This window comes from Aulonocara stuartgranti (genome assembly GCF_965226115.1).
Source record: "Aulonocara stuartgranti genome assembly, chromosome: 15".
Taxonomy (NCBI): domain Eukaryota; kingdom Metazoa; phylum Chordata; class Actinopteri; order Cichliformes; family Cichlidae; genus Aulonocara; species Aulonocara stuartgranti.
In genome coordinates, this window is record NC_138951.1 from 40,020,757 (window position 1) to 40,047,484 (window position 26,728).

At 37.6% G+C, this 26,728-nt stretch overlaps 1 protein-coding gene and 2 long non-coding RNA genes across 4 annotated transcripts in view; 2 read left to right on the forward strand and 1 right to left on the reverse strand.

The window, feature by feature from the left end:
- negr1 (neuronal growth regulator 1) overlaps positions 1–26,728 on the reverse strand; it is a 228,596-nt gene that overhangs the window by 176,728 nt on the left and 25,140 nt on the right. The gene's annotated exons all lie outside the window — the stretch shown is intronic.
- LOC309689296 lies at positions 11,327–13,896 on the forward strand. Its single transcript, XR_014271322.1, has 3 exons — positions 11,327–11,550; positions 11,842–12,709; positions 13,139–13,896. It is a non-coding gene; the product is annotated as an uncharacterized lncRNA (long non-coding RNA).
- On the forward strand, positions 22,284–24,417 carry LOC309689301. Its single transcript, XR_014271327.1, has 3 exons — positions 22,284–22,796; positions 22,913–23,016; positions 23,121–24,417. It is a non-coding gene; the product is annotated as an uncharacterized lncRNA (long non-coding RNA).

Below are 26,728 nucleotides of genomic sequence, written 5' to 3' on the forward strand. Positions count from 1 at the left end.
CCTTGATGACATGATGCCTCTTCTACACGTGAGGCAAACACTGAGCAGGTCAGAGGTTTTCACCATTGTTCATCATAATACAGAGGGACTGCCAGCTCACATTAATGACATCAAAAGTCACCATGAATTGTGTCTAGCAGATGTTTTGTGCCTAACAGAAACACACCTGCGGGGCTCTTTTGTCGCAGAGAGTCTCCACTTGGAAAATTACAATTTGTTCAAACGCAACAGACACCTGTCCTACACAAACTTTCCCCAGATGGCAAACAGAAGTGGTGGTGGAGTTGCTGTTTATGTGAAAAGTGACATTCAAGTGCATGAAAAACAGTACATCCATAATGTAACTGACCTTGAATTTCTGGCTTTAAAGGTTGAAGCACCAGTCAGTGCTCTGATTGCAGTTGTATACAGACCTCCAGACTACACTCTGAGGCCATTCCTGAAAAACCTGGTAAGCCTATTAGACTCATTGGAGATCATGGACTGTCATCCCATCATAGTTTATGGTGATTTTAATGAGAATGTTTTATCCAGTGCAAACAAACCAATCCTGGAGCTGTTTGAGTCTAGGGGATACGCACAGGTCATCACTGCCCCTACCACAGAGAAGAACACACTGCTTGACCTAATTTTCATTTCTCAGTCAGATCGATGTCTCCATTCTGGAGTCATGAAGACCTACCATAGTTACCATGACCCAGTATACTGTGTATTGTCCTGTGATGATTCATGATCTAGATCTTTGAATACAGTAAGTAATATCTATATTTTTGAATGACTTAAGAAAGTAGAGCGATATTTAAAAGTTGACGCTCTGCATTGCAGTATAATGGTTGAATTGTTTACATAAAATACAATTACATGAATTAAGTAATGATATCAGTAAAAGATGACAATTTTATTTATCACAGAAAATCTAAAGTTCACTAACAGTAACCTATAAATGTCAGAAAAATCAAATATAGCAGTTTAAAATGAATAGTGTAGGCATATCCTCTCTGCAGCCAGGCTTCAACATCCTGCCAGGCTGCCCCAGTCTCACTGTGGCTGGGAGGGAGGGAGGGTGGACCAGAGGATTGCCTACACAACACATAAATGTTCAACAGCTTCTTCATTGTTTCTGAGAGAACAATAATGACTAAAGGTTGCTTTTTAAACAAACAAACAAACAAACAAACAAACAAACAAACAAACAAACCTAATTACAGCAATAATGACAGTTAAGCCACTTTATGTGTGCCTCTATTTTGAAATACTATTTACAAAAATGTTATTATTTTGGTTTGTTATAAACTTTAAACTTTTTCAAAAGTATACGATTATATTTTTGGACAAATCTTTCGATGAAACATACATTTTTATGAGCTTTTATCATGTTTCGGCCAGTGCAATCATCAGGGTGGGTCTGGGTTGATAACTGCACATTTCTGGCCAGAAATGTTTCAGCAGTGTTACATAAGTAGTACATATGTAACACTTGCTTTCTGTTACCAGCTGATACCCTACATTTGTATAGACATTGGATGGTGTGAGGTTGGGGAGTTGAGGGGGGGGGGGTTACGGTGGGAGCTGAGGGGGGGGGTGTTAGGTTTCCTTTTTTCTTTTTCTTTTTTAAGAGAGACACAGTCCTCCTGTGTCTTCTCCAAGCTTCACATGTAAGATCCAACAGTGTGAAGCACATAGCAGCTAGAAACTGTAATGCCACAGATCAGAGAAACTTCATCATCACCATCTTCATCGCCGTACGATCAGAGCGTGAGACTTCACATCTGGAGCACAGGAGACATTCTGTGATAAGTCCTCCTTCTAGCTTGTCCCACAAGCAGTCGGTGAGATTTACTCACAACAAAAAGGGTTAATGACATTATTTCCATGAAAACATGTATTCATTCTTTGTGAAGTGTTTAAATTGTGTTTTCACTTGACCTTAGGAGTGTTAGAGTGTATTGTAATGTCTGTACTCAGGTGTTTCCCTCTGTGATCCATCCCCATCAGAGCTGAGACACTCAGGACTGAACAGACTGCACAGTTTCTGTGACCGAGCCTCCAAAACACCTTCTTTGAAACCACTCATGATAGAAGGGCTTCATATTTGCAGCAGCACTACTACAGGTATTCAGTTTATTACAGGATGTGTTTGTTTCTTAGGACCAGCTCTGAGTGCACACTACCTAACATATACACCTTTCTGTTCATTACAAACCAACTACTCTGGATCATATGGCCAGTTGGCAGGAATGTTGCTGCAGGAAAACATCCCTGGAGATCACCATCATTGTCAGACTGACTGTGCCTCCTCTGTGCAGTGTCAAGATCCTCTCTAAATGAGTGTGTAAGTTAACATTTTCATTATTTTATTCCCTTTGACAAGACAAGTATCACTGATATTTACATTTACAACTACATATGTTCCCGTTTTCTGCTCTTCTTTTAAAGTCCTCAGCTATCCTGCTTCTGTGCTGCTTGCCACACATCAAACACTGGCCGGATGACAGGGAGGATCCACTCTGAAGTCACTGGACGTGATGAGGATCATATGGGACTTCATAGTTTCACAGAAACATTGTGCTCTGTGATTACAGGTTTTAAATGGACATAATGACTGCCTCTCTCTGATCAACAGGCTAAAGGATTGTTTTCATTGTTAGTGCTCTGTACAATGTATGCTTATTTAATATTTCATCACAGAGCAAACCTTTATTTATTTAACATTTTTTTATTTTGTTTTAATGTTGAATTAACTGTGGGGATTTTTTTAAGTGGGCACTTGGGATGTCATATGACCAGAAATGTGGTAACTGGAATTCAACAGTATGGAAGAAAAAATCTGCTGAGAACGAAACACATACAAAAACCCCCAAGAAAATTCAAATTCATTCCATGTAATCCAATCTAAAACATTTTAAACTGCTGAACAGCAACACAAACAGTGTTAAAAAACAGTGTTAACAGAATGATTATGATGATTTTGTACCAAAGTTTCAGGTCACATGGCACACCTAGTGTGTAGTGTGGGGTATCAGCTGGTAAGTATAGGTTTTTTCATATTTGTGTCCTTAGAGTTTAGATAGATAAAGCCTTGTGTATAATAATTAGTCATAACCACAACTCAAAGTCAGGGACTAACTAAATTTGGGACTTTGTGTCTGAGCCCAGGTTAAAACAATGTGTAAAAAAGCATTTAGTGGCATGGCTGAACAATGCTGTATTGATACTTATTTATCCATGTTCACAAAAAGGACTAATGTGTTTATTTGATTATTTGCATGTGTTAAACTGTGTCACCACCTTAGGCTTTCATTTGAGTTTACTCACAAATCTCTATACAGTTCTCTTTTACCACTGTGTGGACTCTGTTTACATTAAAACATAAAAAAGAATGAGTAATAAAAAGATGTGTAGACAGATCAGAAGATTAAGTAGACCGATAGAAACAGCTGTTCAGCCATGTTCTAAGAAACCAACACAATTTAAAGGTTCAGGATTGTGGTTTTAAAAGTTGAATTTTCATGTATTTCATATGTTGCTCATTTTTTATTTAGTTATTTAATTTAGTTATTTTTCTTTATTCTACCAGTCCTTTTCAGAAAGAAGCTGTATATGACTTAAGATTTTTATGTTATTTTCTATGACATACAAAACAAATTGATGTATGTAATACTATTAAACATGATATACACATGTGTATATGTCTGAAAAACATCATGCTGTATATTAAAGTTTGTATTTTCTCCAGAATTTTTGTTCATCTTTTAAGTTCATTTCAATTAGAAGAATATGAACTTTTAATATTCATTCAGAGGTTTTCTGACTCTAAATTTTCTTTTGTCATTACTCATCTTTTTATTATTTACATTTTAAACATGCTTAGCTTTTTCCAACTTCTTCTGTGTGAACATCAGCTTTCAAAAGTTCTGCACTTTTATTTTCAGGTTAAAAATTCTGTATTTTCCAGCTCATTCAGATTTTTAACTCAAAATTCAGCAATTAATTCATTTCAGTGCATACATTCAGATTCAAGCATTCACACTGCAGTTTCTTCAGAAAATGCACTTTCTAGTTAGTGTGAATGCTTGAAAAGCATTCACAGTATTGTTATTCGAATCTTTATTATTATTCTATTTAGTGTGAATGCTTGAAAAGCATTCACAGTATTGTTATTCTAATCTTTATTATTATTAGTGTGAATGCTTGAAAAGCATTCACAGTATTGTTGTTGTAATCTTTATTATTATATTTTATTATTATTATTATCTATTCCGTACGTTTTTTGAAAGCCTACTCCTTCAAAACCGTTCAACTTAGAAAAACCATTCAAACACCATTAGATTCCTATTCTTTTGGACAACATTGCTTCTATTTTTTCTCATTTTTAACATTTATATTTTTAATTTTATTCAACTTTTTTCAACAAAAATTTATAATGTATTTCAATGGGGAGACCCTTCAAATTCTCATTCAACTTCCTCCTCTTTAAACTGTATCTACTTCCACATACATTGACATAGAGCCACCATTCAAACTTTAAAACGAAGACAAGACATTCAACTATTCAACTTGTATTTATCTTTTCAATATCTATTATACTTTTTCTTCAGTTCCAGTTTAAGTTTCATGATGTTTTTTCACCCGTTTCAGAGTTTATAATGGGTGTGTATGGGACGGAATGTTGGGGCTAGAGTGAGGCAGCTCAACTGCTAGAGTGAGAGGAGCAAAAAAATTAATCTTAAAATCTTTTTTAAAACTGCTGCTGTGTCCACAGCGTTTGCTCTACAGGTATGATTTTACCCTCAAAACGTAGCCATGGCTGTCCTCTTTCATCCAATGTGTTTACTATTGTCCTAGGTGTTACGGTTCTTTCATAAATGTCACCAATGCACAGCCTCCTCCCTCCAACTCTTCCATAGACTCTAATGTTAAAACGGCTCAGAAGGTTGGTTTGAAAATCAGAAGAGCATGGTGTTTTTACACTGTCACCACGTCCATATAATAAACTCCACAGGCATGAAAACTGAGAATTAGGTAGAGTGGACATTGCTGCCGCTCACGGTGAAAGAATTTTGTCAATACGACTTTTACTTTTCATTTGGGAACGATTTGTTTCGGCCTGACTTTTCTGTTCATTTTAAGCAGCAAAAGTGAGGCGCATGTCTGTGTACGTGTGTATGGAGCCATTGGGTGCGGTCACTATAGCAACCAGGCTCACACCTGCCTGCTTAACGAGCTCTGCCTGCCACTGTACCAAGATTCATCTTAAGCACTTCTCTTTCAACTGCTGCTGTGTCCACAGTGTTAAAGCCATCATTTTACCCTCAAAACGTCGCCATCGTTGTTCTCTTTCCAACACCGTGTCTTTCAAAGCTCAGACTTTTAAATTTTTTAAACTGTGTGGATCCAAGCAGAGGGATCACATTTTAGTCATTCAGTGATTCAAAGAATATGAACTTTTAATATTCATTCAGATGTTTTCTGACTCTAAATGTTCTCTTCTAAATTCTTAGGGTTTTCTAATTTACAATTAAAACATTTTCAGCTTTTTTCCAACTTCTTCTTCTGTGTAACCTTCAGCTTTTAGCAGTTCAGCACTTTTGTTTTCAGGTTAAATTTGGGTTGTTTTTTTTTTATCTCATTCAAAATTTTTAACTTAAATTCAGTAATTATTTCATTTCAATGCATACATTCAGATTCAAGCATTCACACTGCAGTTTCTTCAGAAAATGCACTTTCTAGTTATTATATTTTATTTTTCCGTACGTTTTTTGAAAGCCTACTCCTTCAAAACCGTTCAACTTAGAAAAACCATTCAAACACCGTTAGATTCCTATTCTTTTGGACAACATTGCTTCTATTTTTCTCATTTTTAACATTTATATTTTTAATTTTATTCAACTTTATTCAACAAAAATTTATAATGTATTTCAATGGGGAGACCCTTCAAATCCTCATTCAACTTACTCATTTTTAAACTCTTACTACTTCCACATACATTGACATAGAGCCACCATTCAAACTTTAAAACGAAGACAAGACATTCAACTATTCAACTTGTATTTATCTTTTCAATATCTATTATACTTTTTCTTCAGTTCCAGTTTAAGTTTCATGATGTTTTTTCACCCGTTTCAGAGTTTATAATGGGTGTGTATGGGACGGAATGTTGGGGCTAGAGTGAGACAGCTCAACTGCTAGAGTGAGAGGAGCAAAAAAATTAATCTTAAAATCTTTTTTAAAACTGCTGCTGTGTCCACAGCGTTTGCTCTACAGGTATGATTTTACCCTCAAAACGTAGCCATGGCTGTCCTCTTTCATCCAATGTGTTTACTGTTGTACTAGGTGTTATGGTTCTTTCATAAATGTCACCAATGCACAGCCTCCTCCCTCCAACTCTTCCATAGACTCTAATGTTAAAATGGCTCAGAAGGTTCGTTTGAAAATCAGAAGAGCATGGTGTCTTTCCACTGTCACCACGTCCATATAATAAGCTCCACAGGCATGAAAACTGAGAATTAGGTAGACTAGACATTGCTGTCGCTCACGGTGAAAGAATTTTGTCAATACGACTTTTACTTTTCATTTGGGAGCGATTTGTTTGGGCCTGACTTTTCTGTTCATTTTAAGCAGCAAAAGTGAGGTGCATGTCTGTGTACGTGTGTATGGAGCCCTTGGGTGCAGTCACTATAGCAACCAGGCTCACACCTGCCTGCTTAACGAGCTCTCTCTCTCACTCTGCCAAGATTCATCTTAAACACTTCTCTTTCAACTGCTGCTGTCTCCACAGTGTTACAGCCATCATTTTACCCTCAAAACGTCGCCATCGTTGTTCTCTTTCCAACATCTTGTCTTTCAAAGCTCAGAGATGTAAACTTTTTAAACTGTGTGGATCCAAGTGGAGGGATCACATTTTAGTCATTCAGTGATTCAAAGAATATGACCTTTTAATATTATTTCAGATGTTTTCTGACTCTAAATGTTCTTTTCTCATTTCTTAGGTTTTTCTAATTTACAATTAAAACATTTTCAGCTTTTTTCCAACTTCTTCTTCTGTGTAACCTTCAGCTTTTAGCAGTTCAGCACTTTTGTTTTCAGGTTAAATTTGGTTTATTTTTTTTTTATCTCATTAAAAAAGTTTTAACTCAAAATTCAGCAATTAATTCATTTCAGTGCATACATTCAGATTCAAGCATTCACACTGCAGTTTCTTCAGAAAATGCACTTTCTAGTTTATTATTATTATCTATTCCGTACGTTTTTTGAAAGCCTACTCCTTCAAAACCGTTCAACTTAGAAAAACCATTCAAACACCGTTAGATTCCTATTCTTTTGGACAACACTGCTTCTATTTTTCATATTTTTAACATTTATATTTTTAATTTTATTCAACTTTATTCAACAAAAATTTATAATGTATTTCAATGGGGAGACCCTTCAAATCCTCATTCAACTTACTCATTTTTAAACTCTTACTACTTCCACATACATTGACATAGAGCCACCATTCAAACTTTAAAACGAAGACAAGACATTCAACTATTAAACTTGTATTTATCTTTTCAATATCTATTATACTTTTTCTTCAGTTCCAGTTTAAGTTTCATGATGTTTTTTCACCCGTTTCAGAGTTTATAATGGGTGTGTATGGGACGGAATGTTGGGGCTAGAGTGAGAGAGCTCAACTGCTAGAGTGAGAGGAGCAAAAAAATTAATCTTAAAATATTTTTTAAAACTGCTGCTGTGTCCACAGCGTTTGCTCTACAGCCACCATTTTACCCTCAAAACGTAGCCATCGCTGTCCTCTTTCATCCAATGTGTTTACTATTGTCCTAGGTGTTATGGTTCTTTCATAAATGTCACCAATGCACAGCCTCCTCCCTCCAACTCTTCCATAGACTCTAATGTTAAAATGGCTCAGAAGGTTCGTTTGAAAATCAGAAGAGCATGGTGTCTTTCCACTGTCACCACGTCCATATAATAAACTCCACAGGCATGAAAACTGAGAATTCAGTAGACTAGACATTGCTGTCGCTCACGGTGAAAGAATTTTGTCAATACGACTTGTACTTTTCATATGGGAACGATTTGTTTCGGCCTGACTTTTCTGTTCATTTTAAGCAGCAAAAGTGAGGTGCATGTCTGTGTCCGTGTGTATGGAGCCATTGGGTGCGGTCACTATAGCAACCAGGCTCACACCTGCCTGCTTAACGAGCTCTCTCTCTCACTCTGCCAAGATTCATCTGAAACACTTCTCTTTCAACTGCTGCTGTCTCCACAGTGTTACAGCCATCATTTTATCCTCAAAACGTCGCCATCGTTGTTCTCTTTCCAACATCTTGTCTTTCAAAGCTCAGAGATGTAAACTTTTTAAACTGTGTGGATCCAAGTGGAGGGATCACATTTTAGTCATTCAGTGATTCAAAGAATATGACCTTTTAATATTCTTTCAGATGTTTTCTGACTCTAAATGTTCTTTTCTCATTTCTTAGGTTTTTCTAATTTACAATTAAAACATTTTCAGCTTTTTTCCAACTTCTTCTTCTGTGTAACCTTCAGCAGTTCAGCACTTTTGTTTTCAGGTTAAATTCAGGTTGTTTTTTTTTTATCTCATTCAAAATTTTTAACTCAAAATTCAGCAATTAATTCATTTCAGTCCATACATTCAGATTCAAGCATTCACACTGCACTTTCTTCAGAAAATGCACTTTCTAGTTAGTGTGAATGCTTGAAAAGCATTCACAGTATTGTTATTCGAATCTTTATTAGTGTGAATGCTTGAAAAGCATTCACAGTATTGTTATTCTAATCTTTATTATTATTATATTTTATTTTTCCGTACGTTTTTTGAAAGCCTACTCCTTCAAAACCGTTCAACTTAGAAAAACCATTCAAACATCGTTAGATTCCTATTATTTTGGACAACATTGCTTCTATTTTTCTCATTTTTAACATTTATATTTTTAATTTTATTCAACTTTATTCAACAAAAATTTCCCATGTATTTCAATGGGGAGACCCTTCAAATTCTCATTCAACTTACTCATTTTTAAACTCTTACTACTTCAACATACGTTCACATAGAGCCACCATTCAAACTTTAAAACGAAGACAAGACATTCAACTATTCAACTTGTATTTATCTTTTCAATATCTATTATACTTTTTCTTCAGTTCCAGTTTAAGTTTCATGATGTTTTTTCACCCGTTTCAGAGTTTATAATGGGTGTGTATGGGACGGAATGTTGGGGCTAGAGTGAGGCAGCTCAACTGCTAGAGTGAGAGGAGCAAAAAAATTAATCTTAAAATATTTTTTAAAACTGCTGCTGTGTCCGCAGCGTTTGCTCTACAGGTATGATTTTACCCTCAAAACGTAGCCATCGCTGTCCTCTTTCATCCAATGTGTTTACTATTGTACTAGGTGTTATGGTTCTTTCATAAATGTCACCAATGCACAGCCTCCTCCCTCCAACTCTTCCATAGACACTAATGTTAAAATGGCTCAGAAGGTTCGTTTGAAAATCAGAAGAGCATGGTGTCTTTCCACTGTCACCACGTCCATATAATAAACTCCACAGGCATGAAAACTGAGAATTAGGTAGACTAGAAGCTGCTGTCGCTCACGGTGAAAGAATTTTGTCAATACGACTTTTACTTTTCATTTGGGAACGATTTGTTTCGGCCTGACTTTTCTGTTCATTTTAAGCAGCAAAAGTGAGGTGCATGTCTGTGTCCGTGTGTATGGAGCCATTGGGTGCGGTCACTATAGCAACCAGGCTCACACCTGCCTGCTTAACGAGCTCTCTCTCTCACTCTGCCAAGATTCATCTGAAACACTTCTCTTTCAACTGCTGCTGTGTCCACAGTGTTAAAGCCATCATTTTACCCTCAAAACGTCGCCATCGTTGTTCTCTTTCCAACATCTTGTCTTTCAAAGCTCAGAGATGTAAACTTTTTAAACTGTGTGGATCCAAGTGGAGGGATCACATTTTAGTCATTCAGTGATTCAAAGAATATGACCTTTTAATATTCTTTCAGATGTTTTCTGACTCTAAATGTTCTTTTCTCATTTCTTAGGTTTTTCTAATTTACAATTAAAACATTTTCAGCTTTTTTCCAACTTCTTCTTCTGTGTAACCTTCAGCTTTTAGCAGTTCAGCACCTTTGTTTTCAGGTTAAATTCGTTTTTTTGTTGTTGTTTTTTTTAAATCTCATTCAATATTTTTAACTCAAAATTCAGCAATTAATTCATTTCAGTCCATACATTCAGATTCAAGCATTCACACTGCAGTTTCTTCAGAAAATGCACTTTCTAGTTATTATTATTATTATATTTTATCTATTCCGTACGTTTTTTGTAATCCTACTCCTTCAAAACCGTTCAACTTAGAAAAACCATTCAAACACCGTTAGATTCCTATTCTTTTGGACAACACTGCTTCTATTTTTCATATTTTTAACATTTATATTTTTAATTTTATTCAACTTTATTCAACAAAAATTTCCCAAAATTTCCCATGTATTTCAATGGGGAGACCCTTCAAATTCTCATTCAACTTATTCATTTTTAAACTCTTACTACTTCCACATACATTGACATAGAGCCACCATTCAAACTTTAAAACGAAGACAAGACATTCAACTATTCAACTTGTATTTATCTTTTCAATATCTATTATACTTTTTCTTCAGTTCCAGTTTAAGTTTCATGATGTTTTTTCACCCGTTTCAAAATTTATAATGGGTGTGTATGGGACGGAATGTTGGGGCTAGAGTGAGACAGCTCAACTGCTAGAGTGAGAGGAGCAAAAAAATTAATCTTAAAATCTTTTTTAAAACTGCTGCTGTGTCCACAGCGTTTGCTCTACAGGTATGATTTTACCCTCAAAACGTAGCCATGGCTGTCCTCTTTCATCCAATGTGTTTACTATTGTCCTAGGTGTTACGGTTCTTTCATAAATGTCACCAATGCACAGCCTCCTCCTTCCAACTCTTCCATAGACTCTAATGTTAAAATGGCTCAGAAGGTTCGTTTGAAAATCAGAAGAGCATGGTGTCTTTACACTGTCACCACGTCCATATAATAAACTCCACAGGCATGAAAACTGAGAATTTGGTAGACTAGAAGCTGCTGTCGCTCACGGTGAAAGAATTTTGTCAATACGACTTGTACTTTTAATTTGGGAACGATTTGTTTCGGCCTGACTTTTCTGTTCATTTTAAGCAGCAAAAGTGAGGCGCATGTCTGTGTCGTGTGTATGGAGCCATTGTCACTATAGCAACCAGGCTCACACCTGCCTGCTTAACGAGCTCTCTCTCACTCTGCCAAGGTTAAACCTAAAAATGTTAGATTGTAGTAAGATTAACTTTTTCAAAAGTACAATAAGACAGATTTGACAGGGTTTTGCCACAGATTAATAGTTTGTCACTAGTTAGTATATGCCAACTAAGTAGAGCATTGTGATTGGCACAAAGGTTTTTCAGATCTGGGCAGTTGGAGTCAGTTGATGACTTCAAAATCATCCTTTCTGACTGGATAATTAAAGCTCTCAGCATCTATCGGTCTGTAGTTAATTTCCCCACCTTTTAACTAACGTTTCACTAACCTAATCTCATTTAATGTCTCTGTTTATAGTCTGTATAGTTTATCTCCCCACGAATACACTCAAAGTAGTCTTAAAATAAAACCCACAAAACAGTTCAAGATTTAATACTTTTTATTTGCTCATTTAATGCCAGTTGCCCTGTTTTTCTGTATGTCACTCATTCGCTTATACTTGGGCAAAAAGGACCAATTTTTACACTAGTATAGTGTATTTTTTCCCTCTATCTCTCTATGTCTGTCACACACAGAGACCAACACACAGACATGTATATGCTCATTATTGCTGTTCAAACTGATGGTCAAATTTCCAAGCACCACCTGAACGCCTCATCTGTTTTTAACCTATCACTGGACCAACTGTCGTCATTCCGCTTTGCTCTCTGCTGTGGTAAGTACAGTACACTCAGTACTGCAGTGTTTTATTTTTATGATGGAAAAAATACATGTTTGACATTTAAACTCACATATCAAGTCCAACAGAGTTAAAAACAATTCAAAGAAGAAAGAAAGAAAAAAGAATAACCTTCGCTATCATTTATATACGTTTATTACGTTTTGCTGTTAGCAGCAGTGCTAACGCTAGCTTCAATGCTAATGCTAGCAACAATGCTAACGCTAGCTATAGTGCTAACACTAGCCTTAGCAGTTGTTAACTGACAAAAATAATATTCCTGTGATATTTCTTGCCGGTCAGTGAGACAAAAGTAAGAAATTAGCTTTATTATTGCCATTGTGGCTCAGTTTTAACAGTAAGAGTGCTAGCGCTAGCAGCATTGCTAACGCTAGCTGCAATGCTAACGCTAGCTGCAATGCTAACACTAACTGAAGTGCTAATGCTAGCCGGAATGCTAGCGCTAGCAGCAATGCTAAGGCTAGTAACAGTCTAACAGTAGCCTTACATAAGTGGCAATACTTCAGTTAACTAGTTTGAATTGTAAAATGACTGCTGTATCAGTTGGTGTGCTATATTACTCTATAATTACTCTGCTGACTAGAAGTTCAGTGTATCATGTCGTGTGGGCTTTGTATTTCTGTTAGTCTGATAACACTGTACAGACAACTAACGTATTATTTCTCGTTTCTTTCAGGAACCTGACTGACACTGTGCTTTGCCTGGTAGGTGTGCACATACTGTAAGAGAAGTAGACCAAAATAAAAAAAATTATATGACTAATATAAGCTGTAAAGTGATGGGTTCAAACTTTGTGCTAGACCTTTTAAACACAATTTTATAATAAATACACATAAGTGCAGCTTAACAATTGGGCTAAAATATTTTTTTCGTACATTTTTGTAGTCACACTACATGTGATTAATTAATGATTCACTCAATCATATTTGTATTTAAAAATATTATTGCTGAATTTAATTAAATATTTATTCTTTTAAAAAGTGCCCAATTATGCAACTTTTTGCACATGGCAGCCGACAACAGTTTAGCTTGAATATTTGTTTTGTCCTTTTGCAGTAGTCACATTTAGTTCATACAATTACCATGTGATATAATTTTAATAAAATTATTTTTTTTTCTTGTTTTTTGTTCAGAGTGTGTAGAAGAAGAAGAACAAGGACCAGATCTCCAGTCTTCTCTCTCACATCCCAACCCCCCAACCCCTCTATCCTCTGTCCTGCTCCACCTATTGTCTCTGCCTTCTTTCCATCTGTATTTCACTCTGTGGTTTGTGAGAAATTTTGCCAAACCAACAATCCTTTTGCGGTTTGATTTAAAGCCGTGTCTCTCCTGCTCTGTCTGTTCTCTCTGCTAAATTTTCTCTCTACCTGTTTTTCACTCTTGGCTTGCTGCTGAAAAACGCCAAGCCAACAAAGCAATAAAGAGTGCATATTTTGCCTCAACCTATGAACAAACTGAACAAACAAAGAAAAATCTGCGGTTTGATTTAAAGCCGTGTCTCTCCTGCTCTGTCTGTTCTCACTGCTAAATTTTCTCTCTACCTGTTTTTCACTCTTGGCTTGCTGCTGAAAAACGCCAAGCCATTAAAGCAATAAAGAGTGCATATATTGCCTCTACCTGAGAACAAACTGAACAAAGAAAACTAATTCACGGTTTGATTGTGATTTCCCAGCCGTGTCTCTCCTGCTCTGCCTGTTCTCTCTTCTAAATTTTCTCTCTACCTGTTTTTCACTCTTGGCTTGCTGCTGAAAAATGCCAAGCCAATAAAGAGAGTGCATAATATTCTCTCAACTGAAGAACAAACTGTCAAACGAAAGACAACTGTTTAAGACAAATAAAAACTGAAATATAAAAACAAAGACAACATCTCCTGGTGTGTGCCACTCTTATCTTGTGAACATATTTTCTAAAGACTAAGAAACACTTGCAGGTGTGTGAAAATGCCAAGGAAGCAGAAAAAGTCACAAGCTGCAAAACAACGCTGGAAAAAGTTTCATGAGTTTCACAAAGTACCAACATGTGAACAAGCTGAGTTTGATTTTCCTCAGAGCTCTGCAGAAGACAGTGTGTCTACAAAGACCAATTCTGACAGTGTCAAACAGGCAGGTCAACATGTTCCTGCACATGTACAACAGGTATCTTATGCTGATGCTGTAAAGAGTGGACTGCAGCATAAAGTTAATGAACAACATGAGGTGTCAAGTGCCCCACAGGTGGGTTATGCTGACTTTTTGAAAAGAGGCTGTCACAGTGATGTGGCAGGACCATCTCATGCAGAAAGAGTGAACCTTGAAAACCAGCCCTCTGTTATACATGTCTGTGCATCTCGCAGCCAGGCTCATCCTAAATATGGAGACTCCAGAAACAAGCAGTGCACATGTAACTCACTCACATTTCTTGCTTTCCTTCATGAGAATGAAAACATGACTACAGCTGACCTTAATCTGGTCTTGGATAAAGGTGATGTGATGTACAAAGAGGCCAAGAAAAGATTTCCTAAAAATATTCATTTGGCAACCGATGAGCTGCCAGACAAAGTTGATGCTCGCTGGTCTATGTATGATGTCGACATGACACAGCCTTCCCGGTATGGGACATTTGAAGAACCTCCAGAGGAAGCAGTAGATACCTTTCTCAGCTTAGAAGCAGGACTGAGCTGCCTGTTGTCAGATGTGCAGTATGCCTTATTGATTATGAGTGGATTGTGTATCGCAGTGTTCAGATCCACATCAGGCAAATATGGTTTCTTTGATCCACACTCCAGAACACCCAGTGGTCTTCCTCTATTACTACAGTCACGTAATCGTGGTACAGCTGTGATGCTGAAATTCACACTCCTCAGTGACATGATTAAGAGGATCCAAGATTCTTATGAAATGATGGCGATATCACCCTCTTGTAACTATGAACTGAAGCCTGTGCAGTTCTACAGTATGAGCACAGTCAACCTGAGTGATACTATCACAGACACAGTCTGCAGACCAACAGCTGCCACTGCTGTGGCATCTACTCACTCTGATACAACTGTTGATGAAGCAAACTCCTCTACTCCAAGGAGAAACACAACGACTGATCTGACTGAGAACATCTTTTGTCAAATGTCCATTTGTACGCCACCGGTGAAACAAAAAGAAGTTCACGTGACTCAGTTCACATCATATGAAGATCAGAATGAACCTCCTAATATACCAACTGAAGAACTATGCAGTGAATTAAGTTTCCTTCCATCAAGTGATGCTTTTTCATGTCAATCAAATGCTGCCATAACAAATGTTGCTGCCTGTGACCTTTCTGATATAGTTTTACAAAAACTGAAAAAAGTTAATAAACAACAAAGGCACAAAATGAAAAGAAGATTAATGGCATCAGAGAAACCCAGAAATCAGAGAAAAGAAAACCAAAAAAGGAGAGAACAACAAAAGTATGCTTCAAATAAAGATTACAAAGAAAAGAAAAAATCTTGCGCAAGCGAGACATATAAAAACAATCCTGAAGTTAGACAAAAACAACAACAGTATATGAAAAGACGTTACTGTGAAAATGATGAATTCAGAAAGAAACAAAAACAATATGTTAAAAAACGTTTTTCTGAGAATGCTACAGTTAGAAAGAAACAACAACAATATATTAAAAGACGCTACTGTGAGAACGATGAATTCAGAAAGAAACAACAACAATATATTAAAAGACGCTACTGTGAGAACGATGAATTCAGAAAGAAACAACAACAATATATTAAAAGACGCTACTGTGAGAACGATGAATTCAGAAAGAAACAACAACAATATATTAAAAGACGCTACTGTGACAATGCTGAATTTAGACAAAAACAAAAAAACTATATAACTAAAAGGTATCAAGAAAACCCTGAATTCAGAGAGAGACAGAGATCTCGAGTGACTCAGCGTTATGCACGTGACAATGCATTCAGAGTAAGACACAGACAACTAATGAAACAACTAATGCGAGACAGGTATCAAAGTAATCTTGCATTCAGGATTATGCACAACATGAGATGTGCAATGAAAATAAAAAGGAAATACAGATGGGTGAACAGACAAACCCAAGAGAGTGACAACAGTGTGATCAACGAGGCCATATCTGTGTTCAAATCACAAATCAAAGCTGGACCATCATACCCATGTACTGTATGCTTCAAGGCTTCATTTCCAAACCAAGTGCGACCCTGCACAAGGTCAAAGTATGTCAAAAACCCACATGTAGTTGCAACATGTTTGACAGGAAAGTTTGTTCATGTTTGTGATGAAAACTGCAGAAATGAGCAGTGCAAAGTGCCTGATGAGAGAAAGAGAGAGTGGATATGTTACACCTGCCACGATCATCTTAAAAATGGATCCATGCCAGCACTTGCTGTTGCCAATAAGTTGGATCTTGCTGATATTCCAGCTGAACTTTCTGATCTCAACATACTGGAGAGACATCTCATAGCCAAGTGCATACCATTTGCCAAGATCATTCCTCTTCCCAAAGGCAGACAAAGAGCAATTAGAGGAAATGTGGTCTGTGTCCCATCAGAGGTACAGGAAACTGTTGAAACACTACCTCGATTGAGAATTAATTCTCAGGTGATCAGAGTAAAATTGAAGAGACGCTTGTCTTACAAAGGTCATCAGCTGTTTCAGACTGTAAGCTGGTCTAAACTTGTGCAAGCACTGCATAAACTCAAGCAGATTCATCCACAGTATAAGGATGTGAGCATCAGAGATGATGCTGAGCTGTGTGATCCAACACTTCCTGATGAAGATGATGATGATGATGAAAATATGAATGAGGACGATTATGATGAGGCTGATTTAATGGAAATTGACAGCTGTGAGAAAAATGCACTGAGTGAAGCACAAAATATAAATGAACAGGACATTGACATGTTACCCTGTGATGGTGAACAATCGCATGAACAGATGAGAGATGATTCAGAGCAAGCAGATGGACTGACTAATGGTGGTTTTGCACTCGAGTCCTGTTTGCAGCCCCCTGATGTGGCTGAGGAGATATTATGTTTCAGTGAAGGAATCTACTCTGTTGCTCCTGCAGAGAGAAACAATCCAATAAGTTTTTTCAAAACACCTAAACTGGAGGCCATGGCCTTCCCTGTGCAGTTTCCTACAGGCCAAAACACACTTGATGAAAGAAGGCTGATCAAAGTATCCCCCAGTGGGTATTTCAAATCAAGACTTTTCTGCATTGATGATCGTTTTGCCAAAGACACAAACTATTTATTCTTTGCACAGTTTGTGACTGAAATACACTTGGCTACATCCAGCATGACAGTACAGTTAAGGAAGGCAAAGCCTCTGACCAGAGATGGTAGAAAAATAACCTCAGGCATGTTACAAGATAAACATGAGGTGGAGAAACTGGTGCGAAATAAAGATGCAGTGAGATTCATGCAGCCTCTGAGAGGAACCCCAGCCTATTGGGAGAAAACAACAAGAGATCTTTTTGCCATGATCAGACAGTTGGGAACTCCCACGTTCTTTTGCACATTTTCAGCTGCTGAAATGCGCTGGCCTGAAGTGATCGAGGCAATAACAAGGCAGCAAGGTGAACAAGTGAATTTTGAAGGACTCGACTGGTCAGCAAAGTGTGACATCCTGAGAAGCAATCCTGTCACAACAATGCGCATGTTTGACAAGAGAGTTGAAGCATTATTCAGAGATTTACTCTTATCTCCCGCAGAGCCACTTGGCAAAGTCATTGACTACTTTTACAGAGTTGAGTTTCAGCACAGAGGAAGCCCACACATACACTGCCTCCTGTGGGTAGAAGGTGCTCCTGTGTTTGAGGAGGATGATGAGCAAACTGTTCTTGATTTTATAAACAAATACATCACAGCTCAGCTGCCTGATCCACATAAACAACCCGAACTGTACAAAAAAGTAACAGAAGTGCAAAAACACAGTAAGAACCACACAAAGACATGCTTTAGGAGTTTAAGCTCCGGGTGCCGTTTTGGTTTTCCCAAACCACCCTGCAATGAGACAATGATCACAAGACCCAGTGAGGATGATGCACTGGAAGTAGAAACGGCAAAGAACAAGCTCAGACCACTGAACCAGCTGCTGAATGAACCTGAAACTGCTTCCATGAGTTTAGAGCAGCTCTTGGAAAGATGCAAGTTGACACATGCAGAATATGAGAGATACCTGAATAAAATGAACATGAGGAGTACGATCATACTAAAGCGTGATCCAAAAGACTCTTGGATAAACGGCTATAATCCACATCTGCTTGAAGCCTGGAACAGTAATATCGACATAAGCTTTGTTTTAGATGCTTTTGGTGCTGCAAATTATTTAATGAAATATATATCAAAAAAAGAGGGCGGGCTATCTGAGTACCTGAAAACTGTCATTGAGAACTCCCATAAGGACAGTGTAAATGAGTGCGATGAAATGAGAGCCGTCATGCAGGCATATTCAAAGAAGCGAGAGATCAGTGCACAGGAGTGTGTTGCTCGTGCATGTGGTCTTCACATGAAGCAATGCTCACGTGCTGTAATATTCATTCCAACTGATGATAATCCTGTGAAAATGAGTCGTCCCCTGTCAGTTCTGGACAACACAACACCTGAGTCTTCCAATGTTTGGATGACATCTTTGAATGACAAATACAAAGCCAGACCTGAAACACCAGAGTATGAGGAGATGTGCATGGCAGACTTTGCTGCTACTTGCAGGATTGTCTATGGCCAACAGAAAAAAGGTAAAGATGTTTTGCCCCTTCTCAATGAGATGGGGTTTGTGCAAAGGCGCAAAAACAATAAGCCTGCTATCATCAGATTTCACCGCTGCTCACAAGAAAAACATCCAGAGCAATATTACGGAAGACTGCTTAAACTGTACCTTCCTCATCGTTCAGACCACGAACTGAAAACACCATCGTTGCCAACCTATCAGGCTTTCTATGGTGCTGGCTGTGTACAGCTACCAGGTACTGACCATCTTGAGTACGTGCAACACATTGTCAAAAGAAACAGAGAAAAATATGAGAAAAACAGTGAGGAGATCGAGAGCGCTGTTGAGGAATATGAGCAGAACAGAGGTGTGACTGACGAATGGTGTAATCTGGCACCTGAATCAGATCTTGTAAGGTTGCCACTTGTCGAACAAGAAAGAGAGCGAGACAATGAAAATGAACAGGAAGATGTGCCCGACTACAGCCGTCAGGCTGATGCTTCAACAGAAGTCAGAGCCATCAGGGAACCCCCTGCTATTGATCCCACATTGTTACGTCAGATGTTTCAGAATCTGAACAAGAAGCAAGCCTGCATATTTTATGCAGTTAGAGACTGGTGCATTAAAAGAGTCTGTGCTCTAAATCCAGAGCAGTTTTTCTTTTATATTAATGGTGGTGCTGGAACAGGAAAATCACATCTTATCAAATGCATCTACTCAGAAGCATCTAAGATACTGAGCAAAGTGCCCAGATATGCAGACGACGTTGACATATCAAAACCCACCGTCCTGTTAACTGCTTTCACTGGGACTGCAGCTTTTAACATTTCTGGAACAACACTGCATTCTCTTCTCAAGCTGCCTAGAAGCTTAAAACCTCCCATTCAGGGACTTGGCAATCAGCTGGATGAAGTCAGATCAGAACTTTTGAATGCTGAAATAATCGTCATTGACGAAGTGTCTATGGTGTCAAGACATCTGTTTGCATATGTAGATGCAAGACTCAAACAGATCAAAGGGACTCGGAGACCCTTTGGAGGCATGTCAGTCATTGCTGTCGGAGACTTCTATCAGCTACCCCCAGTGCGACAGTCTAAACCTCTCTGTGTGCACGACCCGTCTGAGATCGACCTGTGGCGGGAGCATTTTCAGATGATCACTCTGACTGAGATTATGCGTCAGAAAGATGATGTTGTCTTTGCAGAGATGCTGAACAGAATTCGTGTGAAAGGAAAGTTGGATGAGCTTTGCGAAGCAGATAGAGATTTGTTGTTACAGGCCATAACTGAACCAGCCCATTGTCCGACTGATGCATTGCACATTTTTGCAACTAATAAAGAAGTGGATGCACACAACTCTGCAACACTGGCTCTGCTCCACACTCATATCATTGACATCCATGCAGATGATTATAGAAAAGATCCTAGAACTGGCAGAATGGCACTTCAAGACAGACCATTGAAAGGAGGTAAAAACGAGTTACCAGACACACTGAAAGTTGCAGAAGGAGCTCGTGTCATGCTCACCAGAAACATTGACATACAAAATGGTTTGGTTAATGGAGCTTTTGGAATACTACTTAGAGTAGTTCACTCTGAAAACGACCAACACATCATCAAGCTTGGACTTAAAATGGATAATGAGACATCTGGAAAGAATAACCGCACACCAGCAGACGACATGGTGTACATTGAGAGAGCAGAGGAGAATCTGAAGCAGAAAGGAGTGGTACGAAGACAGTTCCCAGTGAAGCTGGCCTTTGCATGTACAATACATAAGGTACAGGGTATGACAACTACATCAGCTGTTGTCTCTCTTAAGAGCATTTTTGAGCCCGGCATGGCCTACGTAGCTGTCAGTAGAGTGACGTCTCTCAGTGGACTGTATCTTCTTGATATGGAGGAGAAAAAAATATTCACCAACCCAGAAATTACTGCAGCGCTTGAGAACATGAGACAAGCCAACCTTGATGACATGATGCCTCTTCTACACGTGAGGCAAACACTGAGCAGGTCAGAGGTTTTCACCATTGTTCATCATAATACAGAGGGACTGCCAGCTCACATTAATGACATCAAAAGTCACCATGAATTGTGTCTAGCAGATGTTTTGTGCCTAACAGAAACACACCTGCGGGGCTCTTTTGTCGCAGAGAGTCTCCACTTGGAAAATTACAATTTGTTCAAACGCAACAGACACCTGTCCTACACAAACTTTCCCCAGATGGCAAACAGAAGTGGTGGTGGAGTTGCTGTTTATGTGAAAAGTGACATTCAAGTGCATGAAAAACAGTACATCCATAATGTAACTGACCTTGAATTTCTGGCTTTAAAGGTTGAAGCACCAGTCAGTGCTCTGATTGCAGTTGTATACAGACCTCCAGACTACACTCTGAGGCCATTCCTGAAAAACCTGGTAAGCCTATTAGACTCACTGGAGATCATGGACTGTCATCCCATCATAGTTTGTGGTGATTTTAATGAGAATGTTTTATCCAGTGCAAACAAACCAATCCTGGAGCTGTTTGAGTCTAGGGGATACGCACAGGTCATCACTGCCCCTACCACAGAGAAGAACACACTGCTTGACCTAATTTTCATTTCTCAGTCAGATCGATGTCTCCATTCTGGAGTATTGAAGACCTACCATAGTTACCATGACCCAGTATACTGTGTATTGTCCTGTGATGATTCATGATCTAGATCTTTGAATACAGTAAGTAATTTCTATATTTTTGAATGACTTAAGAAAGTAGAGCGATATTTAAAAGTTGACGCTCTGCATTGCAGTATAATGGTTGAATTGTTTACATAAAATACAATTACATGAATTAAGTAATGATATCAGTAAAAGATGACAATTTTATTTATCACAGAAAATCTAAAATTCACTAACAGTAACCTATAAATGTCAGAAAAATCAAATATAGCAGTTTAAAATGAATAGTGTAGGCATATCCTCTCTGCAGCCAGGCTTCAACATCCTGCCAGGCTGCCCCAGTCTCACTGTGGCTGGGAGGGAGGGAGGGTGGACCAGAGGATTGCCTACACAACACATAAATGTTCAACAGCTTCTTCATTGTTTCTGAGAGAACAACAATGACTAAAGGTTGCTTTTTAAACAAACAAACAAACAAACAAACAAACAAACAAACAAACAAACAAACAAACAAACAAACCTAATTACAGCAATAATGACAGTTAAGCCACTTTATGTGTGCCTCTATTTTGAAATACTATTTACAAAAATGTTATTATTTTGGTTTGTTATAAACTTTAAACTTTTTCAAAAGTATACGATTATATTTTTGGACAAATCTTTCGATGAAACATACATTTTTATGAGCTTTTATCATGTTTCGGCCAGTGCAATCATCAGGGTGGGTCTGGGTTGATAACTGCACATTTCTGGCCAGAAATGTTTCAGCAGTGTTACATAAGTAGTACATATGTAACACTTGCTTTCTGTTACCAGCTGATACCCTACATTTATATAGACATTGGATGGTGTGAGGTTGGGGAGTTGAGTGGGGGGGGTTTACGGTGGGAGCTGAGGGGGGGGGGTGTTAGGTTTCCTTTTTTCTTTTTCTTTTTTAAGAGAGACACAGTCCTCCTGTGTCTTCTCCAAGCTTCACATGTAAGATCCAACAGTGTGAAGCACATAGCAGCTAGAAACTGTAATGCCACAGATCAGAGAGGCTTCATCATCACCATCTTCATCGCCGTACGATCAGAGCGTGAGACTTCACATCTGGAGCACAGGAGACATTCTGTGATAAGTCCTCCTTCTAGCTTGTCCCACAAGCAGTCGGTGAGATTTACTCACAACAAAAAGGGTTAATGACATTATTTCCATGAAAACATGTATTCATTCTTTGTGAAGTGTTTAAATTGTGTTTTCACTTGACCTTAGGAGTGTTAGAGTGTATTGTAATGTCTGTACTCAGGTGTTTCCCTCTGTGATCCATCCCCATCAGAGCTGAGACACTCAGGACTGAACAGACTGCACAGTTTCTGTGACCGAGCCTCCAAAACACCTTCTTTGAAACCACTCATGATAGAAGGGCTTCATATTTGCAGCAGCACTACTACAGGTATTCAGTTTATTACAGGATGTGTTTGTTTCTTAGGACCAGCTCTGAGTGCACACTACCTAACATATACACCTTTCTGTTCATTACAAACCAACTACTCTGGATCATATGGCCAGTTGGCAGGAATGTTGCTGCAGGAAAACATCCCTGGAGATCACCATCATTGTCAGACTGACTGTGCCTCCTCTGTGCAGTGTCAAGATCCTCTCTAAATGAGTGTGTAAGTTAACATTTTCATTATTTTATTCCCTTTGACAAGACAAGTATCACTGATATTTACATTTACAACTACATATGTTCCCGTTTTCTGCTCTTCTTTTAAAGTCCTCAGCTATCCTGCTTCTGTGCTGCTTGCCACACATCAAACACTGGCCGGATGACAGGGAGGATCCACTCTGAAGTCACTGGACGTGATGAGGATCATATGGGACTTCATAGTTTCACAGAAACATTGTGCTCTGTGATTACAGGTTTTAAATGGACATAATGACTGCCTCTCTCTGATCAACAGGCTAAAGGATTGTTTTCATTGTTAGTGCTCTGTACAATGTATGCTTATTTAATATTTCATCACAGAGCAAACCTTTATTTATTTAACATTTTTTTTATTTTGTTTTAATGTTGAATTAACTGTGGGGATTTTTTTAAGTGGGCACTTGGGATGTCATATGACCAGAAATGTGGTAACTGGAATTCAACAGTATGGAAGAAAAAATCTGCTGAGAACGAAACACATACAAAAACCCCCAAGAAAATTCAAATTCATTCCATGTAATCCAATCTAAAACATTTTAAACTGCTGAACAGCAACACAAACAGTGTTAAAAAACAGTGTTAACAGAATGATTATGATGATTTTGTACCAAAGTTTCAGGTCACATGGCACACCTAGTGTGTAGTGTGGGGTATCAGCTGGTAAGTATAGGTTTTTTCATATTTGTGTCCTTAGAGTTTAGATAGATAAAGCCTTGTGTATAATAATTAGTCATAACCACAACTCAAAGTCAGGGACTAACTAAATTTGGGACTTTGTGTCTGAGCCCAGGTTAAAACAATGTGTAAAAAAGCATTTAGTGGCATGGCTGAACAATGCTGTATTGATACTTATTTATCCATGTTCACAAAAAGGACTAATGTGTTTATTTGATTATTTGCATGTGTTAAACTGTGTCACCACCTTAGGCTTTCATTTGAGTTTACTCACAAATCTCTATACAGTTCTCTTTTACCACTGTGTGGACTCTGTTTACATTAAAACATAAAAAAGAATGAGTAATAAAAAGATGTGTAGACAGATCAGAAGATTAAGTAGACCGATAGAAAAAGCTGTTCAGCCATGTTCTAAGAAACCAACACAATTTAAAGGTTCAGGATTGTGGTTTTAAAAGTTGAATTTTCATGTATTTCATATGTTGCTCATTATTTTTTATTTAGTTATTTAATTTAGTTATTTTTCTTTATTCTACCAGTCCTTTTCAGAAAGAAGCTGTAAAATATGACTTAAGATTTTTATGTTATTTTCTATGACATACAAAACAAATTGATGTATGTAATACTATTAAACATGATATACACATGTGTATATGTCTGAAAAACATCATGCTGTATATTAAAGTTTGTATTTTCTGCAGAATGTTTGTTCATCTTTTAAGTTCATTTCAATTAGAAGAATATGAACTTTTAATATTCATTCAGAGGTTTTCTGACTCTAAATTTTCTTTTGTCATTACTCATCTTTTTATTATTTACATTTTAAACATGCTTAGCTTTTTCCAACTTCTTCTGTGTGAACATCAGCTTTCAAAAGTTCTGCACTTTTATTTTCAGGTTAAAAATTCTGTATTTTCCAGCTCATTCAGATTTTTAACTTAACATTCAGCAATTAATTCATTTCAGTGCATACATTCAGATTCAAGCATTCACACTGCAGTTTCTTCAGAAAATGCACTTTCTAGTTATATTTTCTTATTCCGTACGTTTTTTGAAAGCCTACTCCTTCAAAACCGTTCAACTTAGAAAAACCATTCAAACACCATTAGATTCCTATTATTTTGGACATGACTGCTTCTACTTTTCTCATTTTTAACATTTATATTTTTAATTTTATTCAACTTTATTCAACAAAAATTTCCCATGTATTTCAATGGGGAGACCCTTCAAATTCTCATTCAACTTACTCATTTTTAAACTCTTACTACTTCCACATACATTGACATAGAGCCACCATTCAAACTTTAAAACGAAGACAAGACATTCAACTATTCAACTTGTATTTATCTTTTCAATATCTATTATACTTTTTCTTCAGTTCCAGTTTAAGTTTCATGATGTTTTTTCACCTGTTTCAGAGTTTATAATGGGTGTGTATGGGACGGAATGTTGGGGCTAGAGTGAGGCAGCTCAACTGCTAGAGTGAGAGGAGCAAAAAAATTAATCTTAAAATCTTTTTTAAAACTGCTGCTGTGTCCGCAGCGTTTGCTCTACAGGTATGATTTTACCCTCAAAACGTAGCCATGGCTGTCCTCTTTCATCCAATGTGTTTACTATTGTCCTAGGTGTTATGGTTCTTTCGTAAATGTCACCAATGCACAGCCTCCTCCCTCCAACTCTTCCATAGACTCTAATGTTAAAATGGCTCAGAAGGTTCGTTTGAAAATCAGAAGAGCATGGTGTCTTTCCACTGTCACCACGTCCATATAATAAGCTCCACAGGCATGAAAACTGAGAATTAGGTAGAGTAGACATTGCTGTCGCTCACGGTGAAAGAATTTTGTCAATACGACTTTTACTTTTCATTTGGGAACGATTTGTTTCGGCCTGACTTTTCTGTTCATTTTAAGCAGCAAAAGTGAGGCGCATGTCTGTGTACGTGTGTATGGAGCCCTTGGGTGCAGTCACTATAGCAACCAGGCTCACACCTGCCTGCTTAACGAGCTCTGCCTGCCACTGTACCAAGATTCATCTTAAGCACTTCTCTTTCAACTGCTGCTGTGTCCACAGTGTTACAGCCATCATTTTACCCTCAAATTGTCGCCATTATTGTTCTCTTTCCAACACCGTATCTTTCAAAGCTCAGGCATTTAAACTTTTTAAACTGTGTGGATCAAAGTGGAGGGATCACATTTGAGTCATTCAGTGATTCAAAGAATATGACCTTTTAATATTCATTCAGATGTTTTCTGACTCTACATGTTCTTTTCTCATTTCTTAGGGTTTTCTAATTTACATTTAAAACATTTTCAGTTTTTTTCCAACTCCTTCTTCTGTGTAACCTTCAGCTTTTAGCAGTTCAGCACCTTTGTTTTCAGGTTAAATTCGGGTTTTTTTTTTTGTTTTTTTTTTAAATCTCATTCAATATTTTTAACTCAAAATTCAGCAATTAATTCATTTCAGTGCATACATTCAGATTCAAGCATTCACACTGCAGTTTCTTCAGAAAATGCACTTTCTAGTTATATTTTATTATTTTTCCGTACGTTTTTTGAAAGCCTACTCCTTCAAAACCGTTCAACTTAGAAAAACCATTCAAACACCGTTAGATTCCTATTCTTTTGGACAACACTGCTTCTATTTTTCATATTTTTAACATTTATATTTTTAATTTTATTCAACTTTATTCAACAAAAATTTATAATGTATTTCAATGGGGAGACCCTTCAAATCCTCATTCAACTTACTCATTTTTAAACTCTTACTACTTCCACATACATTGACATAGAGCCACCATTCAAACTTTAAAACGAAGACAAGACATTCAACTATTCAACTTGTATTTATCTTTTCAATATCTATTATACTTTTTCTTCAGTTCCAGTTTAAGTTTCATGATGTTTTTTCACCCGTTTCAGAGTTTATAATGGGTGTGTATGGGACGGAATGTTGGGGCTAGAGTGAGGCAGCTCAACTGCTAGAGTGAGAGGAGCAAAAAAATT